Source organism: Bos indicus, chromosome 5 (genome assembly GCF_029378745.1).
Source record: "Bos indicus isolate NIAB-ARS_2022 breed Sahiwal x Tharparkar chromosome 5, NIAB-ARS_B.indTharparkar_mat_pri_1.0, whole genome shotgun sequence".
In the NCBI taxonomy this organism is placed as follows: Eukaryota; Metazoa; Chordata; class Mammalia; order Artiodactyla; family Bovidae; genus Bos; species Bos indicus.
Genome location: NC_091764.1, coordinates 85421555 through 85449474, shown reverse-complemented (window position 1 = coordinate 85449474; position 27920 = coordinate 85421555). Strand labels below are relative to the sequence as shown.

Here is a 27920-nt window from a genome sequence, read left to right as displayed (position 1 = left end):
GGTCATAGTTCAAGGACCTCAGTGTTGATGAGGCACTTTCTTCAAAGTTTCTGCAGGCTATTTGCCACACATCGTACATACCTGTGCAGTTCATTCCCTGGGAAGTCGCTGTTGCCGTAGCTTCCGCCTTAAAAATATTCCTACACCCATGCTGATTTTGTATCTGTTCAGTTCAAATTTAGATTCATTGGTACTTTTCCATAGTTACATTTCTTGTTCAGTTGATTTGTCCTTTTATTTATTCTGAAGTTTTTGATGTAAGACAAACAGGAATACCACCTTCTAAAATTACTACTATCCTACCATCCTCCGATGGAACATTAGCGGGAAGCAATATTCTCCAAAGCTATGAAGCATACACTGCCCTAAATTACATTGCAGTCGCTGCCCTGAGCTCACACATTTTTGAATAGAAAGGCTCCCAGGGATCTCTCTGTACTGACTGCATTTACTGCTTTAAAATATTTTTAACCCAGACGCTGAAGTGCCAGCCTTGCAGTTCCTCATGCTAATCCCAGCCTGGGTGGCTGTTCTTAAGGGAAAGCATTCAAAACATTGTAACAGTGCATCAACTTTGACCCTTTTCACTTAAACATGAGACTCTTTTTAAAAGTTTGAATTCCAGAGGGAATCACTGAACTTTGACCTGCTTAAAATTAGTTTTGTTTTAGTGCCTTCATGGTGACTCAACAGGCCAATTTTCCAGACACTTAAGACGTTTCTGCCCCTGAAGATTCCAGTTCAAGTCCACAACTATGTTTGCTGGTCAGAGCAGAACACTTTGTCCCAGGGTTTCAAGCAACAAATTCCCAGATCTCTCCATCTCTCTGCCAGATGTTGGCATTAGTTGGTATTAAGATGGATCTAAATACACACACACACACACACAAACACACACACACACACAATACACAGTCAGAGGACAGGCTTTTTTTTTTTTTTCCACTTAGAGCCTTTTAGGAAAGAAAGTTTTCCACTCAAAATTCAGTCATGGAGAAATGTTTATCAGGATTATATAAACATTACTTAATAGCCTAACTCCTACAAGAATAAAACTCCTAACTTTTGGTAAGCAGTACAATGATACATTTATAATATAAGCTTTCTGAATCTACTTTTCTTAATGAGGAACAAAACAGTTACTGGGGTTTTATTTTCTAATTTATTACAGATTTTAGAAATTGTCGATGAATAATTACATTGTGAGTAAACATTATCACAGTGTTATACTTTCCTTCAATGGAATTTCCAATATGACATTTGTTGTCAAAAATTCATGACAGTTAATAGGTAAAATAAAGTTTCCAAAGAACTAAAGGGACAGCACATGTTAAGCTTGATTCAGTCCCCAAAACTGCTCCCCCTGTTGGAAAAAGGAACAAAGCAGTACCCAATTTCATTAATGCAAACTAACTAAGGTGTTTAATATGAAGGAAGTAGCTATTAGTCTGGAACAATTCCTGCATAAACTATGGACTTTAGAATTTTTAGAACAAAGATAAAGGCATTCAGCAAAAGAAAACCCATTCAGGGTCACAAAACCAGAAAAAAAGAAACGTGGACATAGTTAACCAGGATAAAAGAATCACTATAATACAAATTGCATACCATGTTAAACTAGAAGTCTTTACTGCCTCTGAAGGGTGTGTTAGATATACTGAAAAGTGGTGCAAATGTATATACCAGATCTTTGTATCCAAACACCAGTTTTTTAAATTTTTTTATTGAAGGATAATTGCTTTACAGAATTTTGCTGTTTTCTGTCAAACCTCAACATCAATCAGCCAAAGGTATACATATATACCCTCCCTTTTGAAACTCCCTCCCACTTCTCTCCTTATCCCACCCCTCTAGGTTGATACAGAGGCCCTGTTTGAGTTTCCTGAGCCATACAACAAATTCCCATTGACTATCTAGTTTACTTATGGTAACGTAAGTTTCCATGTTACTCTTTCCATACATCTCACCCTCTCCTCCCCTCTCCCCATGTTCATAAGTCTATTCTCTATGTTTGTTTCTCCACTGTTGCCCTGAAAATAAATTCTTCAGTATCGTTTTTCTAGATTCTGTATATATATAAAGATATTCTGTATATCTTCCTTTTTCTGACTCACTTCACTCTGTATAATAGGTTCTAGGTTCATCTACCTCATTAGAACTGACTCAAATGTGTTCCTTTTTATGGCTGAGTAATATTCCATTGTGTATATATACCATAACTTCTTTATCCATTCATTTGCTGATGGACATCTAGGTTGCTTCCACTTAAATCTATTCATTTTCAAAGAGCTACCAAGTGACACCCAAAGCCGGAAGTCAAAAACTACCTTTGGGCTTCTGCTGAGCCTTATGACCTAAGGGGCAGAACTGTTTGCACTAACTCCAAACCCAGACCTGCTATAGGGTCCACTCTTGCTTTGAGTTTCTCCTAAACCTTGCATCATTTTATATCTTCTGACAAATGGATCGTAGCCATCTTCCAAATATTCTGTGGCTGCTGCCTCTAATTTCCAAACAGGCTCTCTAAATGCTTTGGAGTTTTCATGAAGATGGGGAGGTCAGGTACAACTAGTGGTCCTTGATCTTACAGGTCCAGCTATTTTTTTCTTAAAGGACCACAGAGTAAATATTTTTGGATACTATCTGCCACAACTATTCAACTCTGCTCTTACAGTTTGAAAGTAGTCATGGCTAATGTGTAAATGGATGAGCATGGCTGTGTTCCAATAAAACTTTACTCACCAACAAGAGTCCTGCCCAGCCTCAGAAAGCTGTCCTAAACTCTCTGTGATCTTTGGGCATCTAATCTTCACTTACCTTTCATGGTCACAAAAACCAACCATGGCAAAATTATATTCGAGCTCTTTGCTTTCCTTCTAATATCAATACCAAATCTAATACTCGGAAAATAAAAACTATTCAACTGAGTCTCTCCATTGATTGCTTCTTTCATTTCCTACCCACTGAAGAAAAGAACACAATAGAGATGTTCAAACTGGAGGTAAATGGTCATTCTGGATCTGTACATTACTAATTCATTTTCATTTTATTCATAAGTCATTTAACACACACACTGTGTGTGAGCTGTCCTGAATGATCACAGGTCTCTTGTAAACTAAGAAAATACTTAGAAGTCATTCCAATTATTTTACATTTCAAGTACATGTGACTATTTGGGTTTTTACTGATGGTTAAGAAAATAGCACTAATAGTTCTGAAAACTGCGTCAATTACTTACTAGGAAGAGGTCAACTGAAATGAAAATTTCACATGCTACCCACTAGTACATTCAAATGACATGAAAATAAGTATGAATTACGTAAGATGCTAATGGAAATACACATACGTTAAGGATCAGACAGTAAAGGACAGTATTTAGATAAAGTAAAACTATACAGAGACATTCTTATGGAAAGACCAATATCTGGAGAATCTACCAACACATAATTAACATTGTAGTTGCTTAATTCTTTAATTGTCTTACTAATAAAATATGCTACTAATTATGTAAGATATTTTGGCCTTGCATTCCAAAAGGCATATTTGCATTTTTCTTTGTATACATTGTGAAAACTAATATACAGGGTCATTAAAAAGTAATGTGACTGGTTTTTAAACAAACATACCATGTCATCCAAACGTGCTTTCCCTTCACACGGTCACCTGAGAAGGCCACTTACTCACTCTAAAGCTCAGCCATTATTCAAAGTATTTCTCCCTCCTTTAGAAACTGCTTTCTAAGTCTGTACCACACACATGCATACACATTTCTAAATATCCTCAATGGTGACAAATTTCATAATTTGAAAGTCAATTTTAGCCATTTTCATCATTTCAGAGAGACATTTATAGCCAACTCTGGTGAATAAAAAAAAGCATGATGAATCTTGGTATAAAATGCGAATAGAAAGTAATGAGATGGATGTTTTTAGTCAGGCTTGCAAATGATTCAAAAGACAATTCGGAGAGGAAGTTTTCCAAAATGTTTTGAACAAGGGCATCAATGGAATCAGGGTTCTGCTTCTCTGGGTGACAATTTTGAAAAACAACATTAATATGAATGCATAAATTATAATGTGATCATTGTCTTTAAAAATCACACTCCGTACTTTTCACTCACACTCTGCAAATACAAAATAAAGCAGATATACATCTTCATTCGGAAGGTTATTTATGCATATTCTGAAGCTTCCACGGGCGAAACTCACCATAGGTTGATTTATACATATCATATAAACTGAACTCTTTTGATCTTTCAAAAAAATGTAATTTTTAAAATTTCTTATTTTCATAGTTGGATATTTACACCCGACCCCAATCTGTAGCCTGCTCTAAACTTTCTACTCCTCTGTGCAGTCAAATCCTGACAAGAGCTTACTGTGGGATTATGCACAAAAACTGCAAATTTAAACAAGGTGCGATCGTATACTTTTTAACACATTAGTGTATCTTGCTGCACAAGAACACTAATGTATGCACAGTTCCAAAATAGCTTGGGCCATTACTGCACAGCCTTGAAAACTACTAAAATCCCAATAAGAGCACCTTTCAAAAGCTGTTTCTTCATTATCGCACACAAGGAAAAGCTTGCTTTCGCTATTTGTATTTTACAGTAGAAAAAAAATAATACAGAAATGTCTATGACATTGTCTCATAATTCTGAGGTCTTATTTCTTATTAGAGTCTCTGCAGTTATGAAAGTTGTTTCATCAATATGAATATGACAATGGGACTCAATACTATTTAATCGACTCAATTATGGAACAAGTGTGCTTTTTTTCCTTGTGCTGCCCTAGTTTCTTTTAAGTTGCATTTGAATTATTGATGAAGTTGCAATAAAGCATTTCTTTGTTACACTTAGTTTAGAAGTAGAAAATGATGTTTCATGGTTAATTTTTAGACTCACAGTGATAAAATAAACACACTTGTTGTCCTTTCAAAGAAAATCAATAGTGTGGTACAGGCTTAAAAGAATGCCTTTCCCTTTTTTCCTATTGTCTTGAAAACATGACGTGCTGGAACTGTGAATATAAATACAAATACAAAAGGAAAAATGGTAAGCAAAGTACACTATAGAAAATACTATTCCTGGTCTTGGGGGATACTGAAAGATTTATATGTATGATGAATTTAGGTTCTGCTTTTCCTCAAGTATTTCAAGGACCCGTTTAGACTTGTAGCAGGATAAGGCCCTGAAAAATGGAAGAATAGGTTTGGAGACAAGGACAAGGCTTCTTATTTAGACTACTCTAATCACTACAGAACTGATGCCCTATTCATTCCATTTTCCAAACAACAGCCAGAATGATCTTTTTAAAAATGCAAATATGAATCCTTTAACTACTTGCCCTTACTTTTATGACAAAAACTCAGAACCTTAGCAGCATCTACAAGACCCTACGTGACAGGACCCCTGCCCCCTCCTCCAGCCTCCTTCTTCATGACTTTTGCCCTTCTTTTCTGTGCCCCAGCCACTCTGGGGCAATAGAAGAGGGAGGCAGAGAGTGAGTAGGTTAGATAGTATCACCGACTCAATGCATCTGAATTGGAGCAAACTCTGGAAGATCGTGAAGGACAAGGGAGCCTGGTGCACTTCAGTCCATGGGGTCACAAAGAGTCAGACATTCCTTAGCGACTGAACAACCCTATAATATATCCTTAAAGCTCCCCACACTCATCTCCATAATACACTTCATAGCCCTCCTCCGGACTCCTAGAGTAAAACCTTCACAGCCAACCTACATTCACCTAATCACCAGAGTAACTCATGTGCTTCATCCCCTCTGTGAAACATAGAATTAGCCATGGTACCCTAATGGCGAAAAGGCTACTCCAGCACACCACACACACCTACTCTAACTGTTTGATTTGTCTGCTTGATCCAAGTCTCCTTATATCATTTCTATTTGTTACTGTAATTGACTAAATTCATTAAATATTACATAAGCGAGAATATGAGGGCAAAAAGGATGTTATTTGTAATACTAGATTGAATGTTTTGGAAGGAATAAAGGTAAATTAAAAAAAAACTCACATTATGTTTCAATAGCTTCATAAAATTAGAATAAAAATTTTTTTAAAACTTTAAAGATCAATTTCAGCACTTAAATTGCTTGCCTTTTAGCTCTCCTATCATTTTTAGCAAATCAAAAACCATAGAACGTACATCTCGAGTGTGACTTATCCAAGATGACAAGCAGTGGCACTCGAGACTCATCCTTAAAAGCCCCAACTATACATCAATTAATTGGTAAATTAATAAATATTGATAAACAATGGAACAGCAATAAACCAACTGATTAAACACTGTTTAAAATGCTAAAATATATAGGGAATATGTCATTTCTCTATGATTCTATGCTTTAGCAATTTTTTTTAATTAACAATCCAGTTACCAGTCACAATTACACTAGACAAGAGAATGTCTCTCAAGTATGATTAGCTGATTAATCTCCATTTTTCTCACTAAACTGGAAACTCCATAAGGGCAGGGACCAAATCTCTATTATTCACCCTGGTAACCCCATTAGTCAGCATATCTTATATGTGACAAAGAACAGACTCACAATAAACACACTTTAAATTAATGAATAATAGTTAATCACAGTAAAATATAACAACATTGTAAATTTTAAATTACTATTAAGATCAGTATGCAAATAGTTATAAACAGAATAAAAATATGGATGGAATCGCCTGAAAATGTCAGGGCACAATATTTTTTGAGAGACAGTATTTGTCCTTCACTCAATAATTAGAAAGATCATTTGAATGTATATTTAAAAAGGAATCAATTATTTATTATTTTAAAAAGTACCATTCTCTAGCATAATGAGGTTCTACCTTATAACTTATGAACTATATTTAAGATTATGTGATTACTTTTTCTTGGGAATCCAACCATGATCACTATATCCTTATTAAGACTTCTATATACTGGTTGCAAATCTTGCTACCTTTTAATCTCTAATGAAAAGTAATAATAATGCTACCTGAAATGTATTTATCCCCTTTCTTCCAAGAAATTCAAAGCAACCAACGTTTTGTAAGCAGAAACTGTTAAACATAAAATGAAAACACAACTAAAATGAACTTTGATTAAGAAAATAAAAGATGTTAATAAGGAAGCCAAGCTATCCAAAGTTCAGACACAAAACAAATCTAGAATAATTCTTTAAAGTAAGGCTGAGTTTTGCTATAAAAGTGCTTTTAAACATTTAAAATTTCAAAAGGACATGAAGAAACTTACTACATTTATGAAAGGTTTTGTCTTCTTAGGTTCTCTACTGCTGAGAGACACAAATAAAGACATCTTTTCATTGTTGCATGTAACTGATTTACAAATCTATGACTCCAAGAAAAAATAAGCAATGAGAGAACATTCAAAAGCATTCTGGCATATTAGGCAGGATATGGCTCATAAATTAGAGCCAGATATTCAGAGGGGTAATGGTGTCAGTGTGGCCCCAACCTTCTAGTTAATTATGAGGAATTGCTAGACATGAGGAAATGCTAAGTCATCATGACCCTGGCTAGCATGCACGCACGCACGCACACACACACACACACACACATTCCCTTCATGATTTTTAAAATATCGTAAAGTACCACAACTGTGTTCTAAAACCTCGTGTTCGTGTGTGCTCAGTTGCTTCAACCGTGTCCAACTCTTCGGAACCCTATGGACTGTAGCCCACCAGACTCCACTGTCCATGGGATTCTCCAAGGAAGAATACTGAAGTGGGTTGCCATGCCCTACTCCAAGGGATCTTCCCAACCCAAGGATCAAACCCACATCTCTGCATCTCCTGCACTCCAGGCAGAATCTTTACCACTGAGCCATCGGGAAGCCCATTCTAAAACCTTATTTTTTAATACCTGTAGTTCATGCTATCACATTTAAATAGTTGCACAGACCAAACTCATAAAACCATCAAAGTCTGTCGTCAGTACTTTCTCCCCTATTTAGTATATAACTTACACTCAAGAAAACTAGCTGAAAAAATCTTCAAGAAGGGTTCTAAAAAAAAAAAAAATCCACTAGCATGATAAAAGAAAATATCATAATTTTTGCTTACATTTTTATTATATAGATATTCCTTATTCCCTCTTTATCTCAGGCCTTTTAATGTCTCTTTTTGTATGCTTACTATTAGTAAAGCAATATTTTCTTTTTTATTGATGGTGTATATAATGATCAAAGGACGTTAGGAGAACACTGACTTAGATGCCCGTCTGGGAACCCGGAAAACCTAGATTACACTCCTGTCTGCATACTCGGCAAGAATTCCTCCTCCTTTGTTATTACAGAGAGACACCATCTCTACCACCATATGTCTATGTCCAATCAGCTATCCTACCTCCAATTAAAATGGTCTCTTGGTCTCATTTCATAAAGACATTTTCTCCAAAGCTGGAAGTTCCAGATGATCCACATTTCTTTTTTTAATCTAACTATTAATAGATTGCCACAGGGCCCTTCGTGTCACAACTAGAAGAACTGAATGTTAATGCCACTGTCTTCTTTGTCACACATTGTGACATGATGGACTACACCCTCTAAACATTTAGCTAAATTAATTCACATAAAGCTAACAAATGATTTTAAAATATAATCCTACAAAAGTCCAGAGGTTTTCAAAGTAATACTAATAATGCAAATACAAGTGAACATGGGAAAATGGCAGAACTGTATCTCTAAGACCCACTGCTTACCCCTTTGTCAGCCATATTTCAAGGAAAATCTATAGGAATTCAAAAAAGTAGAGTCTCAGAAGGTTGCGTTTAGTGGATACTGTAGTATGCTACTTGCTGCTGCTACTGCTTCTAAGTCGCTTCAGTCGTGTCCGACTCTGTGCTACCCCAGAAACGGCAGCCCACTAGGCTCTGCCGTCCCTAAGATTCTCCAGGCAAGAATACTGGAGTGGGTTGCCATTTCCTTCTCCAATGCATGAAAGTGAAAAGTGAAAGTGAAGTCACTCAGTCGTGTCTGATTCTCAGCCACCCCACGGACTGCAGCCCACCAGGCTCCTCCATCCATGGGATTTTCTTAGGGGCATTGATTTCCCAGCTTCCAAGAGCATTGGCTGCTGAATACTCACATCTAAGCCCCCCTCTGAAGAACTACCCCTCCCCCCTGCTCCCCAGGGATGGCTCACATCCAGAGCCAACATATGGTTACAAAGGCCTGGCCCACTTGCCTCAGTTCAGGACATCTCTGAGGAGCCATCCAGTTCCAGAGTTATGCATAGGCTAGCGGAAGCCTCAGCTGCATCACAGTCCTTAGTCCTTAGGCTCCTCAGCCCTTCATGGCTGTTGTCCCCAAGAGCCATCCCAATAAACCCAATGCGTGCAACTCTACATGTCAGAGTTGGTCTCCAGGGAACCCTGATGTACGACCACTACTATTACTTCAACTGTCATTTAAACTGAACCTCGCCCTTAGTGTTTACTGCAGGCTGAGTGTTAGGTCCAATACAACACATGTACATGAATTGTGAATACATGTGCATGCGTGCACACACACATTCTAAAGGACTGTGTGCTCTAAAAACTTCACTGGTGGGGTACCCCTAAAGTACTAACATGTCACCAAATATGGATTTTAATTGCTGACTTAAGGAGAGTTTTCCATTTTTTTATCCAGTATACCATTAGTTCATTCACAAGCAAAACAGACCATATTATTCAACACCATAAGGTTCCCCATGACCTACAAGACAGAATTTGTGGCCTTTGGGTCTATAACAAAAAGATCACCTTGATCCGACCACTGCCAACATCACTGCCTCATCTCAGCTGGTTCCTATCACGTACTTTATGCTCTACCAACACCACACTGTCTGTAATTTCACAAACACACCATGCTCTTTCTCACCTTCTTGCCTTTTTAGTCACACTGTCCTGTCTGCTTGGAATACCTTCCTCCCTTCTCAGAGTACCTCCCTCTGCCTTTCTAAGCTTAACTCAGAGCCTTACCAAGGGCAGGTTGGCAGGAGCAGTGTGCCCAAGTATAGGCAATAAGTGGATGCAATGTCTGCATTTTAAGAACAATATAACTAACTAAAAGTCAATGGGCTTTTTATTATCTAATTCTAAGAATAATTCTAAATGATGTCAGTGATAAAATGATCTTTCCAACCACAGCTGACTGCCCCCAAAGTCTACCCTGGTTATGCTACTCCCCCTTTTTAAGCCTGACTCAGAAATTCCAGTAAACATTGAACACTTTTACTAAAACTTGTGGGTTTGAATAGAAACCATTATTAACTCCAGAAAAACCAAAAAAAGTAAAAGTAATCAACATACAATATCCTCAGTGGTCAACAACACTTACAGAGTTAAAGTAACTGTGTGTTTGGTTTTTTGTTTGTTTGGGTTTTTGTTTTGGGGGCGTTATTTCTTTTGGGAGGGGTGCCTTACAGCTTGCAGGATCTTAGCTTCCCGACCAGGGATCAAACCAGCAGTGAAAACACCGAGTGCTAACCACTGGACCACCAGGAAATTCCTGTAACTGTGTTTACTGAACTGATTTAACTCTAAAAAAGGAGGGAGATGAAACTACATTGAGACAATGGGAAAAGGAATATGTGTGATGTTAGGAAGCAAGGGTGGGGGAAGAGTAGTATAACAAGGCCAACTAGTAGGAAGTCAATCAATAACTCACATTTCTTGGAAAATAAAGAATAAACATTTTATTCAGAAATACAGATACAGAGTTGGAAGTAATAGGAGTGGCATGATCATCAATAAGACAGGTGTGCTATTTTGTTATGTAGCTTTGAGTTTTACACAACATATATACATTATTTCAATATATATTTAATTGATTAATAAAATACTCAACTCACCCTTCAATTCACTTAGAAAACCTTCCCCAACCTCTCTTCCTTGCTCTCAAAATACTCTAACACTACACCTATCACACTGATACATAATTACCAGTTTATGTTACTAACCTCCCTATCAAGTAGAGGTTTGTGCAGACAAGAACCAAGATGTACTTATATTTGTATCCCCTGGCAGAAGTGATACATAAATTTAAATTTAAATGTGAACTCAATAAATTTTTACTGAGCTCCAAGTAGATAAAAGTAGTAATAAGACACAGGTTTCTGATTTCAAAGAATAACATTTATGACCATAAAATGTCATCATGTAGCAGAACTCATTATGGCCAAGGACTGTTTTATAGACTTTATACTCTTTCTTTCATTGATTCTAGACAACTGCTTTATGAAGTACATATAATTATCCCCATTCTGCAGATGAGGAATCACAGACTGAGAGGTTAAGTAGGCTGCCATACTAAAGATGTAAATGAGGATCCACAATAGGAGTATAATACTGGACTACAAATCCACATCCCTAGGCAAACTCACAGGATCTCTCAAAAGATAAGACATGTTCACAATATGCTTATAACATGGAACAGTCAAAGCTTTAAAAGTGGCTATAGATGTAAATATCATCAGATCACAAGGAGAAAGCATCAGTCAGTAGATTCTGTAAGGATGCTGTGAAAAAAGCAAACTTCAACTTGGAAATTAAGGGATGGGTAGTGTTTCAGAAAATCTATGGGAAAGTATGATATAAACCAAAGGAAAGTCCAGAAACATGAAAGCAAATATATATGTAGAGACAGAAGACACTACACATTTTGTGTCAAATCTCTCTGCTTGAATGCTGCTGATGTGCTCAGTCGTGGCCGACTCTTTGCAACCCCATGGACTATAGCCTGCTAGGTTCCTCCATCCATGGAATTTTCCAGGCAAGAATACTGGAGTGGGTAGACATTTTCTTCTCTACTATGCTTAAATACTCAAGGGCTAAAAGAGGTATAGATGCAGTCAGCAGCATCCGTGGGAGGCATATGGACTTACACATCTTTTCCCCAAACTTATGAACAAGAAAACAATGATTAATTATCAGATGGAATATTCCATTAGGTTGGTAGAATTGGAGTGGGGGCAAATACAAAGCACTGAAACTGGGTAATCTCCCCTCCATGTTTGCTTGTAAAACCTTTCCTATCATCTCCATCTCTGATACTACTGCTAAAGTCCAAAATCAAAGCCACTATCTTTCTCTGTGTAAATCACTGCAACGGCTTCCTTACAAGCTTGCCAAATCCATTCCTTCTTCTCTTAAATTTGGTCTACATGCTCTGGCCACAGATTTTATCAGTCTCTTGCTTAAAACTATTCAATGGGTTTCTTATCACTCTTATTTGAAGAGTCACCTTCGAAGACTCACCTTTGCAGCGCCATCAATGTCCATTTCCCAGTCACTCTTCTCCAGCAACGCTGGCCTTCTAATTCCAAGAACACACCCACCCATCTCTCTCTGGAACCTTTGCATATACTACTCGTATGTCTCAAAGGTTTTTTCTCTTGTCCCCTTTTTCTCATTAAAGTGTTAGTCACTCAGTCACGTCTGACTGTTTGTAACCCCATGGACTGTAGCACACCAGGTTCCCCTGTCCGTGGAGCTCTGCAGGCAAGAATACTGGAATGGGTTGCCATTCCCTTCTCAGGGGATCTTCCAAACCCAGAGATTGAACCTGGGTCTCCCGTGGGTCTCCCACAGTGCAGGGGGATTCTTTACTATCTGAGCCACCAGGGATGAGACCTCGATGAGACCTCAGTAACCATCCTTCAAATGTGACTTCCTCATGGCTGCCTCCTCTGGCTGTCCTGCCAAAATAGCAGACACTTCTCCTCCATGTTGTATACACTCCTGCAAAATACAGTTCTAAAGTTTACAGTCATAAAGTCAGGTGATATACAAGGATTTGTATATAAGGTATGTGCCTGTTCCACACATCACACATACTCTAGCAGTTAAAGTGGGGTCTGGCTCACAGGAGGTGCTCAACAAATATTTGTTGATTACTGAAAATCACTGCAGATGGTGATTGCAGCCATGAAATTAAAAGACACTTACTCCTTGAAAAAAAAAGTTATGACCAACCTAGATAGCATATTCAAAAGCAGAGACATTACTTTGCCAACAAAGGTCCGTCTAGTCAAGGCTATGGTTTTTCCAGTGGTTATGTATGGATGTGAGAGTTGGACTGTGAAGAAAGCTGAGTGCCAAAGAATTGAGGCTTTTGAACTGTGGTGTTAGAGAAGACTCTTGAGAGTCCCTTGGACTCCAAGGAGATCCAACCAGTTTATTCTAAAGGAGATCAGTCCTGGGTGTTCTTTGGAAGGCATGATGCTAAAGCTGAAACTCCAGTACTTTGGCCACCTTATGCGAAGAGTTGACTCATTGGAAAAGACTCTGATGCTGGGAGGGATTGGGGGCAGGAGGAGAAGGGGACGACAGAGGATGAGACAGCTGGATGGCATCACTGACTCGATGGACGTGAGACTGAGTGAACTCCGGGAGCTGGTGATGGACAAGGAGGCCTAGTGTGCTGCAATTCATGCTGCAAAGAGTTGGACACAATTGAGCAACTGAACTGAACTGAATGAAGGAATAGACATATCAAAAGAGAAAGTTTAAACCCAGAGTCAAATGGATTGGGAACCAAGGAAAGTCAGACAATGAGGAGGTCTGAAGCAGATGGAAATCAACTCGGGGAAAATTCCTCGAGTCACAGAGTTCAGATGCAAGCACTGGCTTTTCATGAGATACCCTTGGAAGGCCCCTGACATGAGCATTCTGAGAGGAGTTAACAAGGCTCATGTGTCGCAGACACTTTGAGAGCCATTTGGGAAACCATGCTCAGCTTGAATCCAGACCAGAAGCAAACTGGTCTCAAAAGGACAGTTTCCAATACGAGCCTGAAAAAGTAGAAGGCTTGGAGAACACGGTAAGGCCCTTAGAAAGCAAACTTAAAGGTCTGGATCCCATTGGGGTGTGGTATTCAGGCACCATGAATGTTCAGGAAAGGGGCAGCACAATTTCAACAGCATGTCAGGAAGACTGACCTGACAGCGGTAAACAGTGTCAATTTTAAGGAGAGATCCCACTTTGGGGAACTTTGCCAAAGTTCAGAAACAAGCCAAAAAGAGCCTGTCCTAGAGGGATAAAAGGACATGTATAGAGGAAGAGGAAAACACAAGCATCATTTTGAGCCATGACTCAACTGGACTTAAAATACACTTCCCATGTTACAGTGGGCAAGAGCCCCAGCCTCTGAGCCAGACCACTCTGTGTTCAAGTCTCAGCTCCACCAGATGCCAGCTGTACTACTTGGGGCCAGCTCAGTTTCCTTATCTGTACAATGGATCAACATGTGTATCTACATCAGAGAATTCCTGGGAAGAGCCAATAAAAATAAACTGCTTAGCACAATGCTTGGCAACAGTATATTATCAATCAACATCAACTGTTATTTCAAGCTAGACAGGTGAAGTAGCACAGTGATGGCACGCCAGGGAACTTATGTGGAGGGCTTCTCTTCATATCACAGGAAGATAGTCATCTCTGTTGTAAAGGGTTAACTCCTGTCCTGGCTTCTGCCTGATCTTCTTTAGGACGCATCTGCCTTTCTGGCTTCTGATCTGGATCTATGCCAAACACAAGCTCTGCCAACTCTTTCAGAGACCTTATTCTTCAAGCTGCTTGAGCCATTTCTAAACTTATGCTTTCGACATTTATTTCCAACTTGCCCTCTTACTCTAATGCCGCCCCCTGGAAGCAATCCTGGATACTAAACTTGGAGGCAAAAACCCCTCCATAGCTTCATGCGCCACTTCTCTCTTCCCAAGAAATGTCAGAAAGATTATGTTGAAAGCCAGCACAATGCTAAACTCGGTTTTTAAGAGTTAACAGAGAGTGATTTTTTTTTTCTCCAAGGATAGGTAATAGCATCAGATTCTGAAATTAAGCACAGCAGGAAGAAAAAGCCTGCATAGATTTCACAGAGTATCACAGGCCTCTGCAATAAAGCACTTAAAAATGCCTTGTATTGCTAATTCTTTACACAATCTCCTTTTATTTCCAAAGCAGGATGCGGGGCTTGAGCCACGAGACGCACATTGATGTTAACATTACACCGCTTGAATTAGAGCCATTTTTCTACTGAAACTCCTGTTAGGTTTAGAATTACTTTTTTACCGTTTCTTCCCCCAATACATTTTCCAGCCTGACATTCCAGATCAAATGAATGGCTGCCTCTTTGAACAATGCTGAACCCACCTTTGCAGTCATTACCTTAGCAAGCATCCTTCTTCCCAAGATTACAATACCCAGGCTTTGAGTTATATGGGAAATCTGCCTGCTAAAGGTCACTGGACCACAGGCCACTCTGGGAATTCTAAGTGAAGGAAGGCAACTCTCTTCCTCATCTGCTTTCGATTTCCCCCCTCCCCCACCCCAAGTCAATACCCTTCATTCACGGATTGAACTCTTCAGCAATTACTTATTCAATAGTCAACCTGGGCAAGGCACTGTGCTAGGCATCACCGTGGATTTTCGACACAGCAAAGTGAAAGTGACGTGAACAGCAAAGCACTGTTTGGGGGCAGGCAAACCATCAGACGGAGATGCTCCTAAATTCCAAACAGACTGCCTAAGAACTTGCAGTTTTTATGAAGATTTGCTATTTTCATCATCATCCATTATTGGTTAGCATTCATCAAGATTCTTCTTCTCTTTTTCCAAGATATTTTTGCATCATTTAAAAGCTTTCTTTTTCAGCCCATGTGGAAACCCGGTCACTTATTCAATAAATATTTATTAAGGACTCTGATCATTTGGAGAACAAAACAGACTCAGTCCTTATCCTCATGTAGTAATTGCTGCTCCCAAGATAATACACACAAACAGCAGCTGGATGATTTGATCCCATACAAACCCCAGGTTTGCTTTTGCACTGTTTATTTGTTTGTCTGAAGGCACTCTCCTGTAAGGACCATATTAGTCTAATTATAACTTGTCCTTATCTGGTCTCACTAGGATTCCTTCCCAGCATCTTCCTTCTCTATTTCTTTAACCACAATAATCATAATCAAGCTATTCTCATCTATTCGCCACATTGCTCTCTCCCTCCACCTGTTTTTATTCATTTGTTAAGCAAAGGTCTTTAAGCACCTGCCATGTTCCAGACACTGTTCTAAATATTTGGGATATGGAACTGAATAAATAAATCAACCCCAGGTCTTCAGTTTACCTCTCCATCTGTCCTGGAAAAGAAAGATCTTTCTAAGTCTGGAATGCACATAACTGCCATCCTTCCCCCAACCCAACCCACTCTGTGGCGGGTCCCACCACTCTTGACCTTCAGCATGCTAGCATTCCATATACCCAAACTTACTTAGGTTCTTTAAAACCTAAATAAATGACCAAAAACCTGAATCCAAATCACCAAAAAGTCTTTCTAGCAATCCAACAATCACCTGTGCTTTATTCTGGCACTTCCACTACTCCTTGAGCATCTTTACTTTACCTCTATAAGCCATATATATAACTTACTACCAACGTGAATCAATAAAAAGTTTTTATCACTGGTTCTCAAACTTTTATGTGCAAAAGAATCACCAGTCATGCTTGTTAAAAATTCAGGGTTAGAGGGCTTCCCAACCACAGGGGTTCAGGTTTCTTATGTCTGAGAAGGGGACAGAAAAGCATATTTTCAAAAATATCCCAGGTGGTTTTCAGCAAGATGACTGGGTGATCACCTTTGAGACACACTGCTCTATAAATTCCTTTGATGTCAGTTTTTATGTATTCAGGATCTCTGCTTCAAGTAAAAATATTTCCTGTTAAGTATAGCTTAAGCAATATCTATCTGTGTGTTCAATAAATATTCTTTGGCTTAGTAAATGGATCAGTGGGTACTTGATAATGATAAGTGATGTTTAGAAATTACTTTACACTTCTCACCTGCTCCTAACTGTCCCCTGTGGTAGACAGGAAGGCATGGTTAGTGCTCGCATTTCATGGATAGGAACCCACACCAGCATCTTGGCCAGGGCATGATGGAAAGAGTACACGAGGGGTTGAGTCAAAAAGACTGAAATCCAGGCAGTGATTCTCCTGTTTACTAGTTGAGGAGAACGAGCAGGCACCTGACCCCTTGCAGTTTGTTTGTGGAAAAGAGATAATAGCCACTTAATGTGTGGGCTGTGAGGATTAAATGGGATTATCCTTGTAAAGCACCTAGCAGGTGCCTGGAACATGGTCAATGCCTAACCTCTATTAGTTTTCTCACCTCCCCATCACGGTGGGTGCCTTGAATCAGAATGCAGCTTAGTTTGCAAGACAAGTTGGCTCAGCCATCATTGATTCTGTGGCTGCCTTGTTCCAAGTACTGTGATTGTGCTGGAAATACAATGCTGTGCCCTCAAGGAGCTCAGCTTCCAAATGTTTGTCACCTATTGCTACCCCCTTTCAAATCAGGCAACTGTATATATAGCAAACTCTCCACTTCTCACTTCCTCTGGTGAGATTAACTTTATGCATGTGGCGATGGTGCAGAAGGAGAAAGACCTTGTGGGAAGAGAAAGGTTGAGAAAAGCCCAATAAGCAGTGACAGAAGAAGGGAGGCATGTTTATGGGGCTGAGGAGGTCCCTAGAAACAAACCGTGAGCCTATCAACTTTTCCTAATGGCTCCTGATGGTAAAGAATCTGCCTGCAATGCAGGAGACCCGGGTCTGATCTCTGGGTCAGGAAGATCCCCTGGAGAAGGGCATGGCAACCCACTTCAGTATTCTTGCCTGGAGAATCCCATGGATAGAAGAGCCTGGTCGGCTGCAGTCCAAAAGTTGGATAGACTGAAGCAACTTAACACATATTAACTTTCTTTACAAACTTAAAGGAGACTTCCCTGGTGGTCCAGTGGTTAAGACTTTGCCTTCCAACGCAGTGGGGCTTGGGTTCCATCCCTGATCCAGGAGCTAAGACCCCACAGGCTGAGCGGCCGAAAAAAACAAAACAGAAAACAGAAACAAACTTGGAGATTTGTTTGATTAGTTAGTGTGCATTAAAACTATCACTTCACTTCCTGATTTAATGTGCAAAGGCATGATTCTGCTAGCCATCAGGGTACAGTGGAGATGCGGCTGAGAAAGTGAAGGAGGAAAAGTCAAGACAGAATTCTAAGAAATGGTATGCACTTGTTCCAGAGCAGCTCCCAGTCCAAGAGGAAAGTAATGAGACCGCCTGTGCCAGATACATGTGACAGGCTGCCAACACGGCGTACTGACAGCGGGCATCACAAGAACGTCCATGCACATCGCAGTCAGCCCCTGCTACCACCCATCAAACAACTTCAGCTTTCAGTAGCCATGAAGGGCACCCGGGAATCCCAGCAGACATCCAAAATGAGGGCAGGTTCTAACCCAGAATGGGAATGGACCCGAAACTGCAGAGAATACAGTGTCGGATTCAGCAGAGGGGCTCTCCAAACATTCAGTTTGTCAATCTTTTTAACAAGTGACATGGAAGCAACCAGCACTCACTATTTGGGGAAAACTATGCCAAAAGCCTCACAGTAAGCAGTCCTTATCCTGGGCACAGATTCCCTAGAGGGGGCACTCATCAGAGGAATGTGTCAAAAATTAGCTCCCTCTTCCTGCCTCCCATCCTCCCTGGATTCTGAAGTTGTCCCAGTGCCAGTTTCCCACAGTACAATACACAGAACCACCTAAAACTCAGGGGCAAGACACCAGTGATCTCATTATCCCAAGATGCTAAATCAATGTCTTCCATTCCCCCAAAGCCTCCCCAGCAGGCACCGAAGAATCGCCCCCCACCCCCCATGACCTTACTGGGAGCCAGATCCTCCCTCGCAACCACCCCACCCCCGACTCTGGCCCCCAAAAAATAGCAACAACTCAATTCTCAGTCCAATAACGTCTTTTCTCAGATGTTGTTCTCCCAGTGGGTAGAAGAATGAACTGCTGCAAGGCCACCAGCTCCTCTACAGTTTCTTTTAATTTAAAGTTACAACAGGAGGGAAGAAAAGAGACTTTCTATTAAGAGACAACTCCCTGAAGGGTCTCTTAGCTGACAATCGAAGGACTGCTCATGGCAGTGATCAAATCTAACGAAACAAAGTGCGGGTGGCTCTGTGACTCATCACAGCAGTAGCTCGCACTGAGGGCCACTTGAGTTCAGTGCTTTGTGGTGCAAGGAAAGTTGGTTTAGGAGCAGAAGCATAGGGGAGCAAAGACTCGCAAGGTGTTTGAGGCTCAAGATAAAATGCAGACTTACAGTGCAAGTTGCTTCTCGGCTGAATAGGAAGCCTAGAGGGGTAAGGAAATGAAGAGAGAGTGCTGTCTACCTCGCGCTTTAGAGCAAATTACCTGAAGATGGTCAAGGTCGGCAGCTGGTCTATCTGTTGCACAGTTGACAGCCTCATAAAAATAAGGGCTGAAGCCTGAGAGCTAAACTGGGTGACTCTGAAAAGGCGAACATGAAGGATGCTTGCTGGCAGAAACCATACCTTCTAATTACATGAACTACCTGTTGTTAAAATATATTTACAATCCCCTGATACAATTCACCTATACCTCTCAACTGCATTTTATGAATACATTAAAAAGAGAGAAATATATGTTGAACATGTCCTCTATGCCACACATGGTACTGTGGATTTATATAGAATCTCATAGAATCTCAATCTTGACTAGCACTCTGTGAGGTGTGCTACATACATTTTTGTGATACAGTCATTTTTCTCATTTTACAGTGGAGGAAAGTAAGGTGTCAGAACTCAAAGAAATCACCAGGTCTGTTTCTTAGTGGCGAGTGCACCCAACCAGGGGCTTCCCTGTTGGCTCACTGGTAAAGAATCTGCCTGCCAATGCAGGAGATGGGGGTTCAATCCCTGGGTCAGAAAGAAACAGCAGCCCACTTCAGTTCTTGCCTAGGAAATCCCATGGGCAGAGGAGCCTGGCGGGCTACAGTCCATAGGGTTGTAAAAGAGTCGGACACAACTTAGCAACTAAACCACCACCATCACCACCCAACTAGAGCCAGTACTCAGGGCTATACTTCCAAACCACTACCCCATTCAGGTCTCCTGTGGTCAGGATATAACAAACTCAGTGCCCCCACCAGCTGGCCCTCTATGACTTCAGGGTCATTTGTGCTCCAAGGCCCTGTTTCCAGGGGCTGCTCCTGGCCAAGGACTGAGCACAGTGAGGGCTGTGAATGCAGCCATTCCACTGAGACAGAGGGCTCCTCCGGTGGCTGACTCTCATCTCTCTAGCCAAACCATCTAGCTACCATCCTGCTTCTTCCTACTCAGTCCTCTTTCCTTCCCTCTCTCCTTACGTAAGTGTCAAACCTGGATCACAGGCTCTCCTATGCCTTCCCTGCAAAACACTTCTTACATGTCGAATCACATCTTGGTGTCTACTTCTTGATGGACTCTAATGCAGTAACCAAGTTATTTGCTTTTTTAAAAAGTCTTTTGCTTATCTTTGGTCAGTAGACTTACGGAGAAATTCTCTGAATCATTGGGAAAAGAAAACTAATTTTCGCAGGTTCTGTATACCATCTATTCCAGTAGGCAATGATACATTATGTCTTTCTCCTTGCACCCAATTTAGACAAACAAACCTATGAGATTCTCTTTGAAGGAACTGTCGACTCTATAGGACAAAACAATGCAAAGGCAGATTTATTTCTTTTTCCAAGTGGAACTTCTCTCAATCCATACATGCTAAACTTAATATAACCCAGAGGCAGATGACTCTCCATGGATAAAATCACAATAAATCTTCCCTAGTTTATATCTGCAACAAGAAATCAAAAATTGTAACAAGAAGAGAGATCTATAGTTAGGTCCTAAAGCTTTTGTTTCTTTCACGAAGGAACACTTATATGAATAAAAGATAGAATTCACACTTGCACCAGATACAGCATCTTAATAAAACCACATTGTCAGAGATCATACATAGATGTTAACTGAATCACCATTTTGAAGTGTTGATCTCAGCCTCAAGAAAGTGATATATTTTTCTTCTTGGATTCAAATAAGTTCAAAGCAAGTACAAAATGAAGCTTTGAACATTATTAATGATCAAAATCTAGCTTTGATTGAAGGAAGAGAGGAGTGCAGCTAACAATTACGGAACACCTAGTTCATGAGACACCCTATGCTAGGAATCTGATATACAATATTGAGTGTAATCCAGGCAATATTCCTACAAGAAAAGGATTATAATCTCCAGCTTTAGAGGTTAAGAAAAGGGGCAGAGCACTGAATGTTCAGAACTCCAAGTGAAGTCCTGGAAGAATTATAAATAGACCTAAATTGAAAAGCTCTGCAGGCTAGTGGGTTGGCTTCTTTTGCATCCTGGTTCCCTCCTGAATTCCCTAGCTCCCAAACTTGAACTGGTGCTGCAGGGACAAGGCACTGAGCTTCCAGGGAACACCAATAGTGTATCCCTTTGCTGTTCTACTTATCCCCTTTGGACAAGGGGTAGCATATAATCATGAGGTAACTGAATACAGCATCAAAGATATAATCAGGTGGCTCATTTTTTAAACTTCTAATAAACTTTCAGCAATGAAGAGCTGATAAATGGGGGCTTTCCCAGTGGCTCAGTGGTAAGGAATCCTCCTGCTAATGCAGGGAACACAGGTTCGATCCCTGACCTGGAAAGATCCCACATGCACAACTAAGCCTGTGGACCACAACTACTGAGCCTGTGCTCTAGAGCTCAGGAGCCACAACTACTGAGCCCACGGGCCACAGCTACCAAAGTCTGTGTGCGCCGTAGAGTCCATGCTATGCAACAAGAGAAGCCTTGCAATGAGAAGCCTGCGCACTGCAACTGGAGAACAGCCCCGGCTCACCGCAACTGGAGAACAGCCTGCGCAGCAACAAAGACCCAGAAGAGCCAAAAATTAATTAATCAATTTTTTTTTAATGAATGAAAGGATCTCTACCTGCAGCATGCAATACCAACACCATCACCACCGGTGCCACTTCCTGGAGATGCAGTTTTTTCTCGGAAATTTTAAGACTCAATTTTTAAAGGCTGGCTATTGCATTGATTCTTTAAATGCATTCATTTTCCCCCTGATTTTATGAATATGCTTCCCCCACTGAATGTCACTCTTACTCAAAAGCAGAGTAATTACTTCCCTGTAAGGTATGATTTGAGTGCTACAACAACAAAAAGAATGCCTATGTTTCTAAGTATTTCTCCCTGGTAGCTTCACTTGATACTCCGTGTTTTTCTCTAAGGCATTAGATGGTACCAATATACTGCAATATCAATAATAACAACATTTAGTTAGATAATTAAACCATAATAAGCTATTATCACTTTGAATCCATTAGTTGATGAGCCAGACGTTAAACTGGGCAAATGGGGCAAAATTCAAAAGACTCCATTACAGCAAACTGGGCTGTCATCAAGGGCCTATCCTAAATCCAGGCCCCTGATCAGGACGGCATTCCAGGGCACTCATGAAGGCAGCTAGAGGCATAAGGGTTGGGAGAAAACCACCCAAAAAGCATATTCCCCTTTTTTAAAACAAGGACACTGAATAGAGCAAAGTTTATTTAAAAATACCATAGACACGTCGCAGTATGGCCCAGCTGAAAGTGCCTAAGGTAGCTGAGTATCTGCCCTACTACTGGGCCTTAAGTGTTCCATTCGCCCCGTTTTAATATAAAAATCACTATTTTTAAGCAAAAGGTTAAATCCTGGCTTCACAGTCTTAGAAACTTCATTTTACTCTTCCATGAAAAGCAACTGTACATGCAAATGCACTGTTAGTTTAACTGAAGGTGGTTCAAGTACGCGTCTTCCTCTGAAATCCTTCTAAATCCTAGGTATGAGTGATTATATCACATACAGAAAATAAACAACAAAGACCCCACTCACATTTGAGAATCATTTACCATCCCCACTCCCTAAGCACCCTCAAATAGGAAATGGAAATAACAAGACTTATCATAATTGGATTAAGAACTATAATTCTTTAATTCATTCATCAAATTGAGGCATTTGGAACAGTTTATTTACAGAGTTGTTTAGACAGTTTTGTGTGGTGTTTTTTAAGATAAACCAAAATGCCTTTCTGAAAGAAGTTTCAGATCCCAAATCATTAACATATGAAAACCAAATGGAGACAATTTACAAATGGGTGTTTTAAAACAACGTTTGGAACAAAATTAGACTTTTATTTTATTAACTATCTACAAATCTAAGCTCAGGATATAGCTTATTTGAAACAGCCAAGCACTTTCTTCGCCTTTCAAATAAACCTCCATTTCTCAGGCTAAAGAAGTGTGATAAGCATGTGAGGGAACGCATCAACTTCTGGCCTAGACAAATAAGTTTTCCAGGCTACTCTCAAAACTCTTAATTACAGCATTCTCTGCTACCAGAGGTGATCAGACACTGGGTGAATCATCCAGGTTATGGCCATCAATCATAACAAACAATTCTACCTGCTGGAAATCTAAATAGTGTTCAATGTTAGAACTCTAAGTTATTTGAAATCCAGTATATTTTAGAGTAATAAAAACAAGTTTTATACTGCCCTGATTATTATATTTTTTATATAATCTAGCTGCACTTATTTGCTTAGTCATATCCGACTCTTTGCGACCCCATGGACTGTAGCCCGCCACGTTCCTCTGTCTATGGAATTCTCCAGGCAAGAATACTGGAGTGGGTTGCCATGCCCTGCTCCAGGGGATTTTCCCCACCCAGGGATTGAACACAGGTCTCCGGCATTGAGGGTGGATTCGTTACCGTCTGAGCCATCAGGGGAGCCTATATAATCTAGACATACCTTCAGAACAATGATTGCCTATCACTCAATAAAGGGATACAGCTTTTACAAGAAGACAGTTTGTTCTTTTAGTCATTATATCATATTTTTCATTTGCTTTAAAAAGAAAAAAATTCTCCAAGCATTCAAGTTTTTTAACTGGAAAATGAAATTTTAAACTCTCCCTACAGCTTCTGCCTTATGCCCAAAAAGGATCAAAAAAAAAAAAAAAAAAAAGCAGCAGCAGCTATATCTCAGTATAAACTTCACTCTTCTTATTTACTGTTTACTCCATATACTCCACAGATAACATCTTTATAAGCATATATTCATTTTTCTTTTTTACAAAACCATGTGTCAGTCTAAACAGGATGTGCATTTACATGTATAGAACTAAGTTAACTTGAAATAACCACTGGATCTCAAATGCCTGGTTATTTACCAAATAAGTTTGAGTTTTGAATCCTGTCTGCCATTCAACCAGAACTGTTCAATCTCAACAACAAAACTGTATAAGGTTTCTGTATGAAGAGTTCAAGCTCTTTTTTCCTGTATTAAGAGTACTCTTTCAAGTCTATATCAGATTGATTCAATACTGCCCGCTCAAAATGGCTACAAAAAGATTTTTTTTAACCCACAAGCAAACAAAAACTCTCTTATTTCTGCATGTACAAGGTTGTTAGAAAGACCACTGGAAAGAAAGGGAAAAAAAGAATTTCAAGGGAGTATGCTGCTATATAATTAACACAAATAACTAAATAATTATGCACATCCCTTCCCATCCCCACAATTAAATGTTTTTAAACAACTCATGTGATGAAAGATCTACCTTTTAGGCAAACAAAAGCCATCCCTACCAGTTTAAGGATTTAACTGATGCTGTATTGCATCAGTTTTAAGTGATGCTTATGATTTTTATCTTGTATACTTCTGAGGAATAAACAGTTAATGACATAATCTGCAGGAGAACTTTACACAATGCCTAAGAGAACTTTCAGTGTAAGTACTTATGATTTTAAATCATTGTGGCTGGATTTATCTAAGCTTCAGCCTCAGAGCTATATTTAAATCAGGAAGAAGCACCCCCAGAAACTCTCTCCCATGTATCAGCGTTGGAAACCAGATTCCTTTCCTATCAGAGTTAATGGCAGTTCACCGTACAGCTGAATTCTTTCAAAATTAGACAGATCAAAATTCAGCAGTTCTGTAAAGACTCTAAGAGACCGTCCTCCTTGTAAATGCTATAAAAGTCCAAGTTAAAAAACATTTCCGTATACTTTAAAACCATCTGGCCCTTAACCTAATCACTTCTGGCAATCGAGCCTTACTCCTGGTAATCCTGATCAAAAAGTCTGCTCTGGTTTTTCTGATTGAAATGTCCATTGCCTACAAATCTCCCACACACCTTCTTGATTGGCCTGTTTTGTTTGTGTGGTTTTGTTTTGTTTTGTGTGTGTGTGTGAAAGATACTAAGGGCCATTATTTATGAACAGCAAGGAAACAAATCACTCTTGTCTAGTCTCTCTGCAGATTCCCACACTTATTACCCAAAATCCCCCAGCTCTTCCTCGGTCTTGCCCTGAAGGAAAGAACTGTGCTGGGCCTGAAGGCAGTCTCATGGGGAAACCGGCTTCTGCTTTTCTTGAGAAACTACTTTGGATATCTGGATATAGTGAGGATCTCAACTGGGTTAGAACCAATCCCTAAACTTTTCTCAAAAAGTACAGCTGACTGCCACCCAGAGTGCCTGGGCTGGCTGGCACTGAGAATATCGTTTTGCACAGTCACAGAATTTCTCATTTTGACCCGCTTTCAGTTGGGAAAGGAAGATAACGACGTGAATTCACATTCGCCACCGCTCTGCCTTTGGTCACAGAGGCCAGCGTCTTTAGATATTCACCAGAGTCCACCTATATATGAATAGATTCGCTTTGTAACGTGGAAGGGAAGTTACTTTTAAAATATGTAAACAGTGCTTCGTGTGCATCCCATGCCAGCCGATCAATACTCAACCAACTGCTGCTAACAGACGCAAACATTTCCAAATGCAATTTGATCTCAACTCGTATAACCTCTTTTCCTGGATTTAGGACTGGAGCCCAAAGTGCAAGCGAGGTTTCCCCAACCCGCGCTTCAAGTGACACAACACGTGAGCGGTCTCCACTTCATACTCGGAGCGGGGTGGGGGGGTGCAAAACTAGTTGCAATTAAACATTAAAGCTTCCGGTGTCTGAAATCCCTAGAGTCCACAAGGATGAGGCTCCTTTCCGAAATTCCGGGCGGGAGGGGCCGGGAGGGGGTTGCTGGGGAGGAGAAAGACTGATGCGGAGAGGGATGGCAGAAAGCGAAACAAAAAGACAACCGGGGGAGCGCTCAGGTAGTGGGGTGGGCCGGGGTCGCGCGTCCGTCCGGGGAAGGATCGGAACCACCCCGCCCCGACCAACTTTGAGGGGCTGCCGCGGGGCGCCGGCCGAGAGACACGGACCAGCCTTAGCGTTTTCCCAGCGCTCCTCCGGCCCGCCTCGCTCATCACCATCTCCACCGCCACCACTTGCAAAACAATACCGGCAGCGGCACGCAGGCTCCCCGAGCGAAATATATAAAGTTAGCCGTTTGCTGAATTGCGTCCAAGCCCGCACTCCGGGGTCCCCGGCGGACGGCCGTCCCCGGAGGAGGGGTGGGGGGACGGGGCGGCTGTCAGCCCCGAACCTCCTCCCGCCTCCCCGCGCCCCCACCCTGTCCCCCTCCCTCCGTACTTGAGGAAACTCCGCCGGCGGCCCCCTCCCTCCTTCGCCGGCTCTCCAGCTGGAGCCGCGAGCGAGTGCGGCGCGGCGGGCACGGGGAGAGCGCTGCGCCTTGGAGGGCTGCCCGCAACCACGTCGGGACCCACAACAAAGTTAAAACGCTGCGATTCACGCACCTTACCGGCTTTCCTCTGCGTCTCCTCGGGCGCGGGATGCAAAGTGGCACAGTGGCGGGCTGGGGGGCCCCCCGGGAGGAGACTGGAGATGGGTTTGGTGGCTCGCCTTTTTCACTCTGTATGTGTGTCTGTGTGTGTGTGTCTGTGTGTGCGCGCGCGCGTCCCTCTCCCCCAGTCTCTGGCTCGCTCGCTCGCGCTCCCCGTGTAGCTCTCAAGGACGAGGTGAAATCCCTTGGCTGGTCATGAGGCGGCTTCAGAGACAAACAACACAATGCGAGTGCAAATAACAAAAGGCAAAAAGACAGTCGGAACAATGGGGGAGGCGAGGGCAGCGCACCCGCCGCCGGTCAGCTCGGCCCGGCGCCCGCCCCGAGGGGGGGCGGTGGTGCCGCGGGGGCGGGGGCGGGGCGGGGGCTCGGGCTCCCTCCAGGTCGCCCCCAGGGCGCCCGCAAACCCACCCTGACCTCCTTCCTGCCGCGGGCCGCCCGGTCGCCCTCTCTGTCCATCCGAAGGGGAAAGAGCCCGGAGTTGGCTTCCCGGTCTGCTGCCGAGTAACTAGATTGTAAATAACGCGGCGATGACCCACACCGGGCAGGAATGTTTTTTTTTTTTTTTTTTTTAAAGAAAACAATCTGCCCTCCACTTCAAGGAGCGATAAAATGAAATGGCAGGAGGGGAAGGAGGCAGGGAGAAGGAGACTATCTCTAGATCTTGATGGAGCTCGCGTCTATAAATATGCATTCGTGTTTAGTCAAGTCTCCTTTGTCAACTTCTTCCCTGCGCTGGAACCTCACCCGCTGTCCTGGAAGCATCACCTGGGCCCCTTGGCGCCCCCCACTCCCGTTTGCACGCGGGAAAGCCGGCGCGGAAGGCGCGCGTGGGGGTCTGCGGCTGTCCGCGGAACCTTCTGGGAGGCGAGCCGCCGTCCGCCCAGCGCCGAGGCTGGAGCGGCGAGTGGTTTGGTTTTTAAAGCGACCACTGCTCCCCCGAAGAGCCGCTCTGCGCCCGCGGGTCCCCGCCGACGGCACTCCGCACCCACCTACTCCTTGACCGGTGGGGAGGTGGGTGAGGGGGAGAAAAGTTTTGAGGCGCTCTCATCTCTGCCTCTGGGGTGGTTGAAGTGGTTTGGTTTTGTGTGCCTAAAGCCCCAAATCCCAATGCCCAAGAACCGGAGATTGATGTTTAGAGGGGTCTCAACAAGGCTTGGCGGCTGGGCTTTGACTGCTAAATCTGCGACCGTGGAGACGGCGCAGGAAGGCGAGAACAAGCCTCCCCGGAGTCTCATACCCATAGGAAGAAACT

At 41.7% G+C, this 27920-nt stretch overlaps 1 protein-coding gene across 19 annotated transcripts in view; it reads right to left on the bottom strand.

Annotated features, from left to right (window-relative positions):
• Positions 1-27173, bottom strand: part of SOX5 (SRY-box transcription factor 5) — a 1171821-nt gene extending 1144648 nt beyond the window's left edge. For 12 of the 19 annotated variants that reach the window (XM_070788607.1, XM_070788601.1, XM_070788612.1 and 9 more), the window contains exon 1: positions 26619-27001. The gene's annotated coding sequence lies outside the window, so the exon portion shown is untranslated. Of the gene's footprint in view, positions 1-81; positions 18671-26618; positions 27002-27082 lie in introns of those variants that run through there. The other 7 variants (XM_070788605.1, XM_019961453.2, XM_070788611.1 and 4 more) reach the window with 3 other exon arrangements.
• Between the last annotated feature and the right edge of the window lie 747 nt (positions 27174-27920).